The sequence below is a fragment of the Callithrix jacchus genome, chromosome 4, assembly GCF_049354715.1.
Source record: "Callithrix jacchus isolate 240 chromosome 4, calJac240_pri, whole genome shotgun sequence".
NCBI classification, from domain to species: domain Eukaryota; kingdom Metazoa; phylum Chordata; class Mammalia; order Primates; family Cebidae; genus Callithrix; species Callithrix jacchus.
This window is the reverse complement of record NC_133505.1, coordinates 90,046,324-90,061,302: the sequence shown is the minus strand read 5'-3', so window position 1 is coordinate 90,061,302 and position 14,979 is coordinate 90,046,324. Positions and strand designations below refer to the sequence as shown.

Sequence of the window (14,979 nt, the reverse complement as noted above, 5' to 3'; positions counted from 1 at the left end):
AAGGAAGGAAGGAAGGAAGGAAGGAAGGAAGGCCAGCCATGGTCTATTCTTGCTGTTGTTCTTATTACTGTTCAAAGGAGGTTCCCTGGGTGGGGTCTGAGAGGAAAGACAGGAAACAGAAAGGTGAATCATCCTTCATTTGGAAAGTCCTTCCTGGAGATTTGTAAGATCAGAGGTCCTGGAAATGTGGCAGAGGACTGACTCAGGGGAGAGAATGGTCCATGTGAAGGGAGTGTTGTGTAGGTAGTGGTGTGGAAGGCCAGGGAAGGTGAAGAAAAAAGTTAGTTAGTGTTCACCTTTAAGTTGTTCTCTGTGGGGTGCTCTCTGTTATGTTTGCTTGCAGTGCTTCTGAGGAATAGAGAAAGAGGAGTGATATCTCATGTGAGCGAAAGCGATCACCCTCAAGAGCAGGACCCACATCTGCCATGACCACCTTCACATCCCAGGGCCGAGAACAACGCTGGACACATATTGGGGATTCAATAAGGAAGAAAGAGCAAATAGAGCGTTTGTGAGAACGTTTCATATGTGGGAATATTCATTAGTGTATCCATTGTGAAAACTAATCTGGTCATCTCTATTACATAAAGTCACGTGCCCTAAGATCAGCAGTATCATTTCTGAGAAACTATTTGCCAGAAATAAAATGACCAGTATGAAGGAATTTGTATACAGAAATGGCAACAACGGCATTGTTGAAGGGTGGTCAAGAAATAAGGACAACCTAAATGCCGATCAAAGACATTTGACAGATAAGCAGACAGGTTCCAAAGCTCAGGCTCCAGAACCTGCCTGTTTGGACTGAATCTGGGTCTCACCACTTACTAACTACAGTATGTGATGTGGGTAAGTTATTTAGACTACCAGTGTTTCAGACTGCTCATCTGAATATTGATGATGACAATAATACCTACTTCATGTGTTTATTATAAAAAGCAAAGGAAATCATTCAGTTAGGGTGCTTAGAACAATGTCTTGCACTCGATAAATATTCTCATCAATAGGGATGTGCGTAGGACAAAGAAAAGCAAAGCCAGAACTGCGCACACTTTTACTACCTGCAGTGTCTCAGGTTCGTTCTTAAGGAACTGAGAACTTAATCTTTCAAAATACCAAAAATACCATCTTATGCCCCACCTCCCACCTCAGCTCCTGCAACACAAATGCTCAGCACACCAGGGTTTGTGAGATGCAATCCAGACAGTCATCTCGCCTACAACAACTGTAAAGAACTTCCTATAAGCCTTATATGACCTGGGCAGCAACAGCCGGGTCAGGGCATCCTCAGTATTATGATTCCAAAACCAGATAAGCCACTGATGCCCTACACGAGGTACAGCAGAAAGGTCTGGGACCAAGTAAAGGCTGCCAACCGTGACCTAAAGTTGTGGGAGACTGGCAAGATTATTGGTGGCATGAGTCAAGATCTTACTGATGAAGAGAAACAAGAACATTTAAATGAATATGAAGCAAAAAATAGTACGGTCTATGAACACCCATCATAACTCCCCTGTGTACCTTGCTTACATAAATACAAAAAGTCATGCAGAAGCTGCTTTAGAGGAAGAAAGTCAACAGAGACAGTATTGCACGGAAAATGAAGAACTTTATATGAGCCTTCCCTGCTGAAGATCCAGATGATTATGATGATGGCTTTTCAATGAAGCATCCAGCCACCGCCGGTTTCCAGAGAAACCACCACCTCATCAGTGAAATCCTTAGTGAAAGTGTGGTGCCAGACGTTCGGTCAGTTGTCACCACAGTTAGAATGCAGGTCCTCAAACAACAGGTCCAGTCCTTAATGGTTTGTCAGCGAAAACTAGGAAGCTGAACTTCTTCCAATAGAGGAACCACACCAGGAGAAGGGGAAATTCCTGGAAAGCTCAGATTCATTTAACAATGAACTTAAAATGTTGTGCTGTCTGAAGGTAGCACTGGATCTGGAGGAAATTGCAGCTGAGATTGCATAGGCAGGTGAACAGATCCGCAAAAGGCAGGAGAAAAGGGAGAAGGAGGTGGCCAAGCAAGCTGAGTGCAGTCAGAGCAGCATGGCTTCTCAGGAGGAGCAAGTGGCAGCAAACAAAGGCGAGGAAAAGAAAGACGATGAGAACATTCCAATGAAGACAGAGGAGACGACACCTCGAATAAACAACAGACAGCCAACAGAACGGTGAAGAAGGCAGATCTACTCCTGAGGACAGGAGAGTAGGCAGGAGGGGGCCCACAGTGTGGCAGAGGAAGGAACCAGCAATAGTAACACTGCCTCAGAAAGCAATGGTGCAGCAGTGGACGGGCCGCTAACAGATCCCATACTAGAAGATGAGAAAAAAAGAATAGTTGTTGCCTTGTTTTATGTGTTCTAAATACTTTTTTTCATGAAAAAAATGGTTTTCAGTTTTAATGGTTAAAAAAAATTTTATTAGTATCACTTATTATTATTTGCTCATAAGAACATAGAGAAAAGTGTAAAAATTTATTCACCACACTGTAATCCTTGGCGATGGGACTAGGAGGGAGAGAAGTGACTAACTTTATATATACACCATCCTCTACTGTTTAATTTGTTGTAAGACACGTGTTAATATGGCAATTCAAAAATAAAATCCAATAAAATATTTTTAAAGAGTAAAAACCTAATAGAAAGGTCGAGATAGACCAGCCCTACAATGTATTAAGGCATTTTGCAGAAACGGGTGGCTCAAGTAGTTAGAGGTGTTCCAGGGGAATAGAATGGAAAGGTCTGAAATAGGCTTCAGTGGATATAAGGCTTTATTATAGGCTAAGGCGATATTTCTAACCTTTACAGAAAGGTGGGATTATTAAAAATGGTACAGAAACAATTGGTTAGCTATTTTTCGGTCAAAAAATGTTTAATTTCTCCCCAGTAACTTAAACTGAAATAAATACCAGACATATCAAAAAGTTAAGTTAAAAACAAAGAAAAGGCAGAAGAATATTTTTCTAATTTTGAGGCAAAGAGAGCCCTTTTTGAGATGCCTTTAAGCATCTCAACAAACAAATCTTAAGGAATAAAATAGAAATGGCTACATAAACTTTTAAAACTTCTATGTAACTTCCTTATCCAAGCTTTAAAAAACTATGAGTTAAAAGACAAATGAAAACCTGAAATAATACTCATCATGTGCTAACTGTAAAGATAATTTATAAATAACATGAAAATGATATTTTCAGTATAAAGAGAATGGGCAAAAGAAGTGAGAAGACAGTTTGCAAAAGCAGTACAGATGAACATACAAAAACCATTCAGTGTTTTTAATAATCAAACGGAAATCCAAACAAGAAATACCATTTTTACTTATAAAATTGATTCCTTTTAAAGGTTAACTTCTGGAAGACTGCTTTAAGTGCCAAATGCCTCCAGCCTGATAGCAGCCATCGCCATCTGTTGGTGGCACTCAGGCATGACTCACCTTTGCTTTGAGTCACAGCTTTGTGCCTTTCGGAGAAAGCTTCTAAGTCAAAAGTTAGAAACGTCTGTACCTTTGTGGTGTGATAGGTGGAGAAATCACTTTTCATTCTATGCAGCCAGAGGGATAAAATAGTACCTCTATGGAGAACACTTAGCAATATAAAAATTATTTTATGTGTTAATAAATTATGATTTAATGAGTAAGTTTGCAAGAAATCTTAAGAAAGTAATCTCACACAAGAGAAAGAAACCATCTACTATCAACAGCAGGTCTGTTAAATAAATAAAATTAAATGAATTTAGTAAAATAGTGATATATAAAAACATGAAAAGTATTTACTACATCAAGTTAAGCTGAGGGGAGGGGAAGGAAATGGCAACGTTCTATGTAGATTTGTCAGTTTTCTTGTTTTATGTCTGAAATTATAGATGGAAAATGCTCAAAGTCATTATCTCTGGGAGGTAGAATTTAAAATGTTTTAATTTTCTTTTTTCCTTTTGGCATGTATGTGTTTTATGTTTTTTATATTTTCTGCAATAAATACCTACTACTTTTGTGACCAGAAAAGAAAATTCTTTAAAAAAATGATAGTAGTCAGGGGCAGGGAAGAAAAGGAGTCTATAGATTTGCTAAGTTATTTTAGTCACTGTAATAATAGGTGAAAGTGACAAAATGAAGTTTCTGAGTGTCAGAAGTTGGACCATAGCCAATCATCGCTTATCATCACTTATTGTAGCTGCCCGGAATTCCTATCAGCCTATCAGCCTTTAGCTCTTATTTCTCCTCTGCCCCAGGCTGGGCCCATGTGTTTTCCAATCCAATTTTACAGAAACAGCCAGCAGCTGAAGTCTGTGCTCCTTGTCTATCTGCCTCTGCAGAACAACAAGTCAGCCTTTAATTCCCATTCCAGAATCAGATTCCTCTATAAGGTTTCCCCAAGTTTGCCTGCTATTCTCTGCTAACTCACCAGCACAATCTGTGATCTCGTGTAAATTAACTTCTCTGTGAATCAATTTTCCCACAAAGTGGAAATAAAAAAGTACCTCATCATAGGGTCATTGTGATAATTAAATGAATTTAATATATGTAAAATGCTTACAGTAATACCTGCTAAATAGGTAAACCACAATAAACTCTGGCTATAATTTAGCAATTGTTCTTATTTTACTATTTTTCCAGATTTTGTTTCATAGCACTGAACTTCTATAAGGTATTAATAGGTGTACTATTATATTAAAAGAAAAATTCAAGTAAGTGAGGGAAAGACCAGCCTAAACAAAATTAGTAAAGTTCTTTACTGCAAAATTAATGGGATTTATACTAAATCTGAATGAGTGAGGTAAGCGTGGAGGGTTTCCAAAGTTCTATTTTTAAAAAGTCCCTAGACCCTTTTCTTAAAGTATCTGAATGAATGGTTAAATTTCGCTTTCGGAAGGCTGTATTTGTTTGTTTGTTTATCATTTATCATACATTTGTCTTTCTACCTCTACTCACTTATGCTCAGTTCAAGGCCTGCTTGTTTTTACTTTTTTTTACTTTTAAATCGATTCCTTAGCTGTTTTGAAAGCACTTTGAGATAAGAACGATATGAACTTAAGGGGATGGCTTGTTTCTAAACGAATTGCATTCCTGAGGCACGAAAACCTTCTTGCCAGGCTCATGAGGGTTTGAAATAAATTTTTATTGAATGGAAGAATGAGCAGATAAATGCAAGAAAAACAACCCCACGGTCTAAAATAACGAATTCACCAATTGTTTTAGAAAGCTTATTAAAGCAGAGATTCTTAGAAGAGAGGCTGTATTCTAACATGAAATGTGTGTGTTGCCTATAAAATTTATACTACATCGCTGTGTTTGATGTGTTTTTAGAAGTTTAACTCAAGAAAGCCTTGCAAATAGCTCAAAAATAACCAGCATATTTGTGTCATCACGAGTACCTCAAAGCCCATCCGAGTGCAGACACAAGAGCTGACTCTTGTTGTCTGCTCTGTTAGGGCTCTTGGCATATCACATCGATGACATGGGATCTTCTACTGATTCAGTTGTTTGATTGGGACACATGCAGGTGGTCTGGACTTGTAAGCTTGGAGGCTCACAGGGTCCTCAGTGTATAATCTCCACTCTTGTTCCACCCTATGCAGGCTTTTTGGATACCTGACCCTTGGTCACCCAAACAATTGTGTTTAGACCCAGAATAGGAGTTTTATCTAAATTACAGGATGCCTAGGGCTGCCTGCCCTTTGCAGATGATGGATGTAGATTAGGTGATCTAAACAATTAGTTAAGGAACCATCTGATCCCTAGTGACAATTAGGATGTTTAAGGCATCCTGCTGACAGCTGTGGTGACAGCGGACAGTAAAACTACCCTTCACTGAAATCAAGAAACTGGGTCCTTATGATTTACAGGCAGTCCCCTCCCTCTCCTCCCCATATGGGCTTTTAGGACTTAAAAATGACTGAAAGGAGCCGCTGCTACGTAGTGGAAAATGTAGAAATGGCAACATAATTCTAGATGAATCATTTCTCAGATCCAGCTCTTCAGAGGACTAAACTTATTGGGAAAACAAAGAAAATTGATAGGGTCTGTTTCCCCTGAAATAAGTTGATTTTAAAATGTAAGTCAAGATATTTTCAGAGACAGCACATATGAGGATCCCCTTGCCATTTAGTTTTCCCATGCATGAAGGTGTTCTGTGGTTTAAAGAGCTATACATTCTTACGCTTTACTAAATACATTTTAGAACAACAGAATTTAGAGCAAATACTTTATTCAGGGAATCTAGAAATCCCAAAATGCCAACAGTGTACTACTGTTTTGCTACCACTCAAAAAGGAAACATTTTAAACATAAATGCCCTGAAGAATTAATTTTGAATTTAAAATATTTTGTATATTTTCATAGGATCAGTTCCCAATTCCTCTATCAATTGAATAAGCCTGTGAATGTGCTCCAAGTTGGCTCCTTCCCCACAGAAAAGAACACATTTCTCCAGAGAGGATTTTGAGGAATGTGTCCAAATCCTAAATCCCTTCTTCCCTGAGAGAAAAAAAAAAATAGAAGAGAATCAGGACATGGATTTCTATTTCAGCTCTTCTTTCTTAGATCTTTGAATTACGGGATATTAAAAATAAACCTAGAAGACATTGCAGTGAATTTTTTGAGCAGCTGGAAAAGACAGCGTAAAACGAGTGATTACAATCAGCAAAGTGTGATAACAGCTGAACGCATTAGACCCATCCTTAAAAAGCCAGATCCCGCCCCCTCCCCTCTTGGGCCTGTTCCACAAAGAAGGGGATGTCACACAATACAATCCAAACACGTACTCTGTCCATATTGGGTTAAGAAAATATAGTGCTGGTCATTGTCCCCAAATGACAGACATCCACAGATGGAAAGCAGGAGAAGCTGACTTCCAGGGTGCTTCTCATTCCACCAGATAGATTTTGTTTGGAAAACACCCACCTGCACTAGGATCTGGCCTGAGCACTATTAAAAAAAAAAACAAATTCTTCATTATGGTCCCTGCCTTCTAGAAGGAAACTTAGATAATTTCTTTCTCTATGTCTTCCTTTGGTAAAGATAGTGAAAGAAAAGCCCTAAGGGCATGTAACCTTTCCTTGCCTTCATTATTTAAGTAGGGAGAGTTCTTCCTTAAAGGAGTTTTGTTCTTTCTAATACAGAACACAAAAATTATCCTGTTGAAGGAATGCCTTTTGATGTGTGAGTATAACATTTAAATTTGTCAAGTTGTTATCTGAATGCATTTAAAAATTATTTAAGTAAAATGGAGGGAAACAAAGGTCAAATTTGGTTCAAGGAAAACAGTAGATTTTTGAAATATCTGCCTTAAACTGTATTTTTTTTCTTGTTTTAACAGTCTTACAGTGAAAATCCAGTTTCACACTGTGACAGTTTTATTTTCTTACTTGCAAATTTTTAAAACTGGAAAAATTTTTCTTCACTTGAAAGTTGCGACTATGACATGCGTAAACATAAAGTCAAAGAAAAAGAGACTATGCTTGTATATCTATGAAAAAGATCATGCCCAAATATAGAAAGAGAATTTCAAAGCAGACACCATATGTTTAACTCTTTGTTCAAGCAAGTCTTCAGGTTTTCACCTATTATTTTGAGATTATAAACATACGTCTTCTGTATTTAGCATCCTTCACTTAGGAAACTCATTTCTAATCCACAACATTAAATATGTAATTATCTCAGAAAGAAATGTTTAAGTTTTTAAATTTTTATTAATTTAAACTTATTTAGTTAATTTATGAAGTATATGTGATACTTGATACAAGGATACAATATGAAATGATCAAATCTGGGTAACTGGGATATCTGCCACCTCAAACGTTTATTATTTCTTTGTAAAGAATAACACTTTCTTAGGGTCAGAGGCATCAAAATTTTTTCCAGTATAGCTCTTGGTTTCCTTTGTAAACCCAAATATTTGTGTAAAAATAATATAAAATATCAGTGTTTAAAGAGTGAATTAGATTGACTATTTCAGATTTGTCGAGTATATAAATCTGACATTAATGAGATATTAATGACTAGTTCTGGAAATTTAGCATCTCAAAATTAATCCAGGTCAATCCAATATCTGTTTATTATTACTGAGATTTTAAACTCCTGACCCCCGCCATTCCCCCACAAAAAATGCTTGTCTATATAATCGATTTTATGTTATGTAGGCAAATATTTGTCTACTTATACATAAATAATGGTTTCTTTTTAAAAGCTTTTTAAAGTTAAGATTAAATATATATTTTTTCACATTAATTAAAACTTTCTTTAAAGATTTAAAGACAGTTGCTTAACAAAAATTTATGTACATATATCTCCTGGGCAATTTTATTTATAAGGACTTATTAGACAATTGTTTAGAAAAATTAAAAATAGCCTATTTAATGAGTAATAAGCAGTTTTTTAACAAATTATGATAGAGCCACGAATAATGAGATTCTCCAAGAGCATTTAACAATTTGGGAAAGTACTCATGATATGATATTAAGTAAAACGAATAAAATGAAAAATGGTAGATATGGTTCATATGGGAGGATATTTTCTTCCTGGCAATGGACGATGCTGATGGTTGACTAGACCACTGTCTTTAAGGCACCATTTTAAAATGAATCATATGTATTTTTGTAGCTGTGAACCTTGTCCTCTATGCTTCTTTCCCTTTGAAAATCGAGCGCTCTCTTTTTTCCCTTTTACACAGAGCAATATATCTGCCCAGTAAAACAATAAAAATGATGGAAATTATTTGGTGAATGGAGATTAATTTGCAGTTTATTCAAAGATTTTCAATGTTTAATGCTTTCAACAGGGCATAGTCCAGGGAGCTAAATTAAAACAAAAGTGCTGGCTTGAAATCTTCATTTATTTAAAATCTATTCACCTTTCTTCTTTTATCACAAAAAAAGTACAGTAACTCCGACTTCATGAATAACTAAATTACCTTGAGTCTTTTGATTTTAAAATTGTATTACATGGCATACTTTATTAAAAGATTAAAAGTGGATTTTTAGGAGTAAAGCTATGAGAGGGTTTTTTAACCTAAAATATTTTCAGGAAAAATTTTAATTCAAAGTTTGAAATTATATGATAGTGCTACTATTCTTTTTATCCCAAACCTTCATTACTATCAGCTGTATAAACATACTTAGAGCGCTAAGTATACAAATGTCCAACCGATTTCTAATTACTGCTATTTTCATCAGTGCTGACTGTCAGTGGGTTTTTAATGTAAATATTTTACATGTACAATGAGAAAGAGACACAAAAACGAAAGCTTGAGAAGGTTTTCTCTGCTCCTTGCAACATCGCATGGAGGACCAGAGAGAGCAAATCTGGGCCTTAGAGCGCCACCCCATGGTAAAGTAGGCGAAGGGCATTGCAGGGGTGTGCTGTGCTCTTTTGCCCAATATTCTCCGCCTAGTCTACGTAAAAGAGCCTCCTTCACTCGGCTTATTTAAAACATCAACAAGTCTAACTTACCTTCTCTGCACCGGTGGTTGAGTAATTGCCGAATTAAGGAATCTCTTTGAGTATTTCCTACTCTGACTTTAAGAACAGGCTTCTCCACGCCTGGGCCCCACAAACCCCGGGATAAAATAGAAAATGTGTGGGGATCTGGGTCAATAAATACTCTCACAACAAGGAAAGCCTTGTGAGCTTGTGAGCCTGGGCTACAAAATTCACTCTCACAGAAAGTCTGGTTTAATTATCAGTTTCAATTTCCACCGTCAGTATTCATACTGTCTCTACATTGTTACTTTGCGAAAGATCATAAGATTTGCTAAAAACCACTAAACAAGAATAAATGCAATTAAACTTTCTGGGGTGTTAAACCAGAATTTGCATGTGTGGGTCGTTATCGACTTAGAACATTAGAAAATAAGGAACAGTACAGAACAGGATTAGAAAATTAGGAACAGAAGCAAGGCACTGTGAAATGGCAATTAAACTCTTGCTTGACTTAAATACCTTTCTTTTATAACAGCCACACATCACTTCCATTTTTATACTTGTGATTTATTTTATCTAAAGTAAAAAGAACATTACCTTTTTTGAATTCATTCCAAAATTGTTTTTTAGGGTAACATGGAATAATATAATTGAAAATTCTATGTGTCACTTTCATACCACATTAGCGGAATAGAAATGTGTTCACGTTAACTCTTAGGCTATTTGTTTGCATCAACTTAAAAAAAATTTTTAATTGTTGTTACCTTTTTCAATATTAGTAAGTTCTCAAGACTCCCACACACAATGAAAAAAATCCATTTACAAATGTAACAAGCCCTGGTAGAGGCATTTCTTCAGGCAATTCCCAAGGAAAAGAATTGGGACAAGGAGTCAGATCCAGGGGCCACCTCTAGCATTTCCAGATCCACACGGCCCCTTTCTGTCAAAAATCTTCCAGTTGACTTCACAAATGGCTTTTACAGGCATAATTGGGGTGAAAACCAGCAACACTGGGTGAGGAGATATAAATTTTGTAAAGAAAATAAAAAGTCAAATAGTGGAAAACTTCCCAGGAAAAGCACTTGGAAAATTGGATAGGGAGACTAGTTAAATGGCAGTGTTCTGATTGTCCAACCCTCTCTTCTAATGGCTTCTTTTCTGTCAACAGAGCTGCCACTTATCTCAGGATTTCTCTTTTTCAGGAATGGTGATGATAATGAAGAAAGTATTTTTAATGAGCAAAGCCATTGTTTGCTCTGCTCTGTCCTCACCCCTCAAGAGAGTATCCATTATTATTATGAAAACTTTTCATCTTAAAAGATATTACATGTTGATGGAACTGTCTTTTAACAAATGTTTTATGAGTGTACTAATCAAGCACATTGTTGAAACAAAGATATGAAATAAATGAAAAAATAGTCCTTTTTATACTTTATAGTCCAATTTAACACTGCTATCTTTTGAAAACTGTAGAATATAGAATACATAGGGAAATATACATAAAACATTTACTGTGTAAAGCACAATAATAAAATAAACTCACATGTAACCATCTGATTGAGAAAGAAGGTGCTGCTCTGCTTTAGAAGTCCTCTACTGCCCCTTCTTCACTACATTGGCTCCCTTCCCACAGACACCTTTATCCTGACTTCTGTGACATTCCTTCTCTTGTTGTTGTTTTAAAATATAGTCTTACTATCCATGTAAGTATAAACTGAATTATTCTGCATGTTGTCTGCTGACCTTTCAGTGCCACTTGGAAGAAGTCTATCTCCTCCAAGGTGTGATTTTGAGAGATGTCATCATATACTCCCACCTCTTTTTTCTATTCAAAGACTCAAGTCTCCCAGGACCCACATCCCTTTCCTAAGGAGACTTCAGTGCTCTTAATTCCAGTTTACTCTCTGAGATTCTTAAGCTGTAAATGATGGAGTGCATGTGGATAGCTAACAACCAGTGCATTCTATAGACGCTCTGAGTATGTCTGCCATGGGTATAGGAAAAGTGGGTGAACAGATGTTTAATTTCAAAGCATTAGACCCATCATTCTGTTATCTCAAAATATGTCTCAAAATCAAGCTAATAGCCAAGTGTTATAATTTGGAGCTTTATTGCTTCGACCTAAGACTGTGTTTTGAAAGATGCCCTCACGTGGGCATCCTCGTCTGTTTTATCAACTATGCATTCTTTATTGTAAAAGAAGGTCTTAGGCTGGTTTCTGGAATCATGTTTTCAAAGGGGACAAAGGTGAGTCAATCAGGACAGAAGGGATCACTAATGGGACCTTTTGAAGATGTGCCACTTGATCACTGAATAGCCAAGCCTTGTAGAAAAGAAAAGTACTTTGAATATAACATGCAGGGGCCTATGAGCTGAAGCTTTGAATAGTGGTGGTGTGTGATTGTGATACATGCTGGCCTCCTGAGTCAGGTGGCACAAGAACAAGTTTCCTTCCCAAGCCTTCTCTGGAGTTTTGCTTTAAAAAGAAACCTATAATCCATGCAGAAGTTAGTGAGTGAAACAGTGTTAAAAGAAAACAACTGAAAGAATTTGCCAACACCTTGGACAGACTAACCCAACAAACATCACCTACTCTAGTTAACATACTAAAGCCTCCTGCAAAAGAATAGTATAATGTTTTTATTAGCAAGTATGCCTAGGAATGTCAAAAAGCAATTCTTCTAGCACTCCAGGGTCCCTAATACTGCCCCAGATCCTTAGCTTGATTTAGATTTAGACAGAGTCCTCTTGGATCAACAATGTCACTGAAATTGGAGCTCGTCTTCTGAATTTCCTATCAAATCCTGCCTTAAATCCTTCTATTAACTTTCACTCCTACAGATAATGAGAGTTGGCTTGCCGTACAAGCAGAAATGGTGTGCAGAAGTCAAGAACCAGGATTTGCATAGGTGACCTGATAGAAACAATCCATTTCTGTTCCTATACCCCAAAAGACTTGGTACATCGAACAGGTAAAACCCGAAAATTCTTGTTTAATCCAGAAAACCCAGGGCCTTTATGGACCGTCCTCCAAGCTAGCCCTTGTAACCACAGTTCCTAACCTTGACTGTGCATTGGAATCACATGGGGAACTTTAAAAAACACAGATTTTTGTGTTCCACTCTCAGAGATTCTGATTTAATTGGTCTGTAATGCAGCCCAGGTGGGTACTGAGAGGTTCAAAGATGCCCCAGGTGATTCTAATGTACAGTCAGCCTTGGGAACTACTGAGCTAATCATTCCAGAACTGACCACATTTTATGGTCTGATTTGAGGACAACAGAGGTAGGAGGTGCAGGGCTTTGTTCCAGGCACTGTGCATGCTGGGTTAAATGGTAACTGACCCCACCAAAAGATATGTTCACGTCTTACTCCTCAAAACCTGTGAATATGACCCATTTGGAAAAGAAAATGTCTTTGTAAGTGGGATTAAATTAAGAATCTCAAGATGAGATGACGCTGAATTTTCGTGAGAGTTCTCAATTCAATGGCAAGTATCCTTAAAAGTGGAAGGCAGAGGGAGATTTGAGGTGGAGACTGAGGAAAAGGCCATTTCAAGAAAGAGACAGAGACAGGAATTATGCGGTCACAAACCAAGGAACCTGGAGCCAGCAAAAGCTGAAGGAGGCAAAGAAAGACTCTCCCCTGAGAGGCTCTGGAGAGATTGCAGCCCACACATATCTTCGTTTCAGAAACTGGCCTCAGAACGGTGAGTGAATAAACTATGTTGTTTTAAGTCACTCAGTTTGAGATAATGTTGTGGCAGCCCTAAAAAACGAATACATTGTTCGACGGCTTGATTCACATTAACACATTTAATCCTCACAAAATCCCTATGAGGGAGGTATTATTATCCCCATTTTTGAGATGGGGAAACTGAGGCTAAGAGTGATTGAACAGCTAGTTCCAGAGGCAGAGCTAGTTGTGGTATAGCTTGACCAGAGCCATACTGACTGGATGAAACTGAGAACATGAGGCCTCCAGAGTGTTAACGGCACTTTTACTTGGATCCAGTAAGTCTAAACACATCTTGATTCGAGTGCCCCTTCTCACTCTTAAGGCCAATATGCTTCATCTTTAAAATAATTTTTAAACACAGTTTGTGTGAATGGTTCTTCTCTGTTCATAGACATTCAAATATACAGTTGGAATTAGATACCTGGAAGAAGGATGTTAAAATTCATATACTGTTGCTTGCTATGAAGATTCCCCAGGCCTTGGGAAACTGGCACATGTGTGCTTGTTTAGTGCTCTTTAAAATTACTAGATCTGGGCTTGATGCCTCAAAACTTGAATTGTACTTGTAGCTCAGTTTCTAATATTTGGGATCTACCACTCAGTGTTCTGTGTCTCAGCTTCCTCATTTATATAATAGTCGGAAGAACTCTACCTCTCAATGTTCTGTGTGTGAAACTCCTTTGAAAAAAAAGCTCTCTACAGATGTACATTATGAGTGTGTTTGCCATGGTTACTGCTGAAAGCTATATAGGCTCTGTGATTTAAAAAACTATGGAGAGTAGGCCAGACGTGGTGGCTCATGCCTGTAGTTCCAGCACTTTGGCAGGCCAAGGTAGGCAGATCACTTGAGGTCAGGAGTTTGAGATCAGCCTGGCCAACATGGTGAAACCCTGTCTCTACTAAAAATACAAAAATTAGCTGGGCATAGTGGCAAGTACTGTTATCCCAGCTATTTGGGAGACTGAGGCAGGAGAATCACTTGAATCCAGGAGGTAGAGGTTGCTGTGAGTGGAAATCCCCCCACTGCACTCCAGTCTGGGCAACAGAGTGAGACTCAGTCTCAAAAAAGAAAAAAAAAAAAAAAAAAAAAAAAAAAGCTATGGAGGGTGGAGAAATGAAATTCTTTTTTAAATTTAGAAATGGATGTTTAAATGGTGAGGAACACATTGCAATCTACAGAGTCATTAAGTCTTCATAAGACTTTGATCTCTACAGAGATTCATGCAGTTCCCTTAATATAACCAGCAATGCAAATACGCTTGTTCAAAAAGGAATTGTCATGATTCTGGTGGTTTGTGTAAGACATTTATTTTTATTAGTTTTGTTTCTTCCAATACCCCAAGTCATTGTCAGCTATTTTACACTTAAATTCAACAGATATGTTTAATTTTTGAATAAATTCAGTGGAATGCTTTTTTATTACATATAGAAAGCAATATGGTTTTATATACACATGTTCATGCACACACAGATTTTTAAAATTATACTCAAATTAGAGAGTAATTATAATGAAAGAATAGATTTTCTTTAATAGCATCTATAATAACTGTAAATAGCACATAGACAATATATGATTATATAGAAAACAAAGTATTACAATTTTGGGAAAATGTTCATAGAATTTGATTGACAAGAGATGATAACATAATTTTATTACTGAAGTGGGATTTTTCTTAATATACTATTGCTTTAAATTTAGATGGTTTTAATTGGACACATAACATCTAAATAACAGATCCATTCTCCCATTAGAATTACATAGTATGCTATTAAATAATGTTTAATATCATCCTATAAGGAAGGAATGGGAATTAGATCTATGAACACA

General features: G+C 37.1%; 1 pseudogene; it reads left to right on the top strand.

The window, feature by feature from the left end:
• Window positions 1-4,475, top strand: LOC118152903 (SWI/SNF-related matrix-associated actin-dependent regulator of chromatin subfamily E member 1 pseudogene; annotated as a pseudogene).
• Window positions 4,476-14,979: the final 10,504 nt, after the last annotated feature.